Consider the following 2,500-nt stretch of genomic DNA (forward strand, 5'->3'; position numbering starts at 1 on the left):
TTTGGCCTGTTCTTGCATTGCGCGGTGACCGTCGAGAGCGGAGCAAAACGTCAGCCATCTCAGCACCCTGGAACCCCCCGGGTGGCACAGGGCTGGATGGGGCTTTCGTATAGCAGGGACGGTGCTGCCTCTCGCTTCGCTCGCTGTCCGCCGCTCGCCGCTCGCTCGTGCAGCCAAAAATGGCCAGTTTTGGCCCGTTTTTGGGCCGTTTTGGCCAGTTTTTGGCCTGTTCTTGCATTGCGCGGTGACCGTCGAGAGCGGAGCAAAACGTCAGCCATCTCAGCACCCTGGAACCCCCCGGGTGGCACAGGGCTGGATGGGGCTTTCGTATAGCAGGGACGGTGCTGCCTCTCGCTTCGCTCGCTGTCCGCCGCTCGCCGCTCGCTCGTGCAGCCAAAAATGGCCAGTTTTGGCCCGTTTTTGGGCCGTTTTGGCCAGTTTTTGGCCTGTTCTTGCATTGCGCGGTGACCGTCGAGAGCGGAGCAAAACGTCAGCCATCTCAGCACCCTGGAACCCCCCGGGTGGCACAGGGCTGGATGGGGCTTTCGTATAGCAGGGACGGTGCTGCCTCTCGCTTCGCTCGCTGTCCGCCGCTCGCCGCTCGCTCGCGCAGCCAAAAATGGCCAGTTTTGGCCCGTTTTTGGGCCGTTTTGGCCAGTTTTTGGCCTGTTCTTGCATTGCGCGGTGACCGTCGAGAGCGGAGCAAAACGTCAGCCATCTCAGCACCCTGGAACCCCCCGGGTGGCACAGGGCTGGATGGGGCTTTCGTATAGCAGGGACGGTGCTGCCTCTCGCTTCGCTCGCTGTCCGCCGCTCGCCGCTCGCTCGTGCAGCCAAAAATGGCCAGTTTTGGCCCGTTTTTGGGCCGTTTTGGCCAGTTTTTGGCCTGTTCTTGCATTGCGCGGTGACCGTCGAGAGCGGAGCAAAACGTCAGCCATCTCAGCACCCTGGAACCCCCCGGGTGGCACAGGGCTGGATGGGGCTTTCGTATAGCAGGGACGGTGCTGCCTCTCGCTTCGCTCGCTGTCCGCCGCTCGCCGCTCGCTCGTGCAGCCAAAAATGGCCAGTTTTGGCCCGTTTTTGGGCCGTTTTGGCCAGTTTTTGGCCTGTTCTTGCATTGCGCGGTGACCGTCGAGAGCGGAGCAAAACGTCAGCCATCTCAGCACCCTGGAACCCCCCGGGTGGCACAGGGCTGGATGGGGCTTTCGTATAGCAGGGACGGTGCTGCCTCTCGCTTCGCTCGCTGTCCGCCGCTCGCCGCTCGCTCGTGCAGCCAAAAATGGCCAGTTTTGGCCCGTTTTTGGGCCGTTTTGGCCAGTTTTTGGCCTGTTCTTGCATTGCGCGGTGACCGTCGAGAGCGGAGCAAAACGTCAGCCATCTCAGCACCCTGGAACCCCCCGGGTGGCACAGGGCTGGATGGGGCTTTCGTATAGCAGGGACGGTGCTGCCTCTCGCTTCGCTCGCTGTCCGCCGCTCGCCGCTCGCTCGCGCAGCCAAAAATGGCCAGTTTTGGCCCGTTTTTGGGCCGTTTTGGCCAGTTTTTGGCCTGTTCTTGCATTGCGCGGTGACCGTCGAGAGCGGAGCAAAACGTCAGCCATCTCAGCACCCTGGAACCCCCCGGGTGGCACAGGGCTGGATGGGGCTTTCGTATAGCAGGGACGGTGCTGCCTCTCGCTTCGCTCGCTGTCCGCCGCTCGCCGCTCGCTCGTGCAGCCAAAAATGGCCAGTTTTGGCCCGTTTTTGGGCCGTTTTGGCCAGTTTTTGGCCTGTTCTTGCATTGCGCGGTGACCGTCGAGAGCGGAGCAAAACGTCAGCCATCTCAGCACCCTGGAACCCCCCGGGTGGCACAGGGCTGGATGGGGCTTTCGTATAGCAGGGACGGTGCTGCCTCTCGCTTCGCTCGCTGTCCGCCGCTCGCCGCTCGCTCGTGCAGCCAAAAATGGCCAGTTTTGGCCCGTTTTTGGGCCGTTTTGGCCAGTTTTTGGCCTGTTCTTGCATTGCGCGGTGACCGTCGAGAGCGGAGCAAAACGTCAGCCATCTCAGCACCCTGGAACCCCCCGGGTGGCACAGGGCTGGATGGGGCTTTCGTATAGCAGGGACGGTGCTGCCTCTCGCTTCGCTCGCTGTCCGCCGCTCGCCGCTCGCTCGTGCAGCCAAAAATGGCCAGTTTTGGCCCGTTTTTGGGCCGTTTTGGCCAGTTTTTGGCCTGTTCTTGCATTGCGCGGTGACCGTCGAGAGCGGAGCAAAACGTCAGCCATCTCAGCACCCTGGAACCCCCCGGGTGGCACAGGGCTGGATGGGGCTTTCGTATAGCAGGGACGGTGCTGCCTCTCGCTTCGCTCGCTGTCCGCCGCTCGCCGCTCGCTCGCGCAGCCAAAAATGGCCAGTTTTGGCCCGTTTTTGGGCCGTTTTGGCCAGTTTTTGGCCTGTTCTTGCATTGCGCGGTGACCGTCGAGAGCGGAGCAAAACGTCAGCCATCTCAGCACCCTGGAACCCCCCG

The sequence above is a fragment of the Musa acuminata genome, unplaced genomic scaffold, assembly GCF_036884655.1.
Source record: "Musa acuminata AAA Group cultivar baxijiao unplaced genomic scaffold, Cavendish_Baxijiao_AAA HiC_scaffold_408, whole genome shotgun sequence".
In the NCBI taxonomy this organism is placed as follows: domain Eukaryota; kingdom Viridiplantae; phylum Streptophyta; class Magnoliopsida; order Zingiberales; family Musaceae; genus Musa; species Musa acuminata.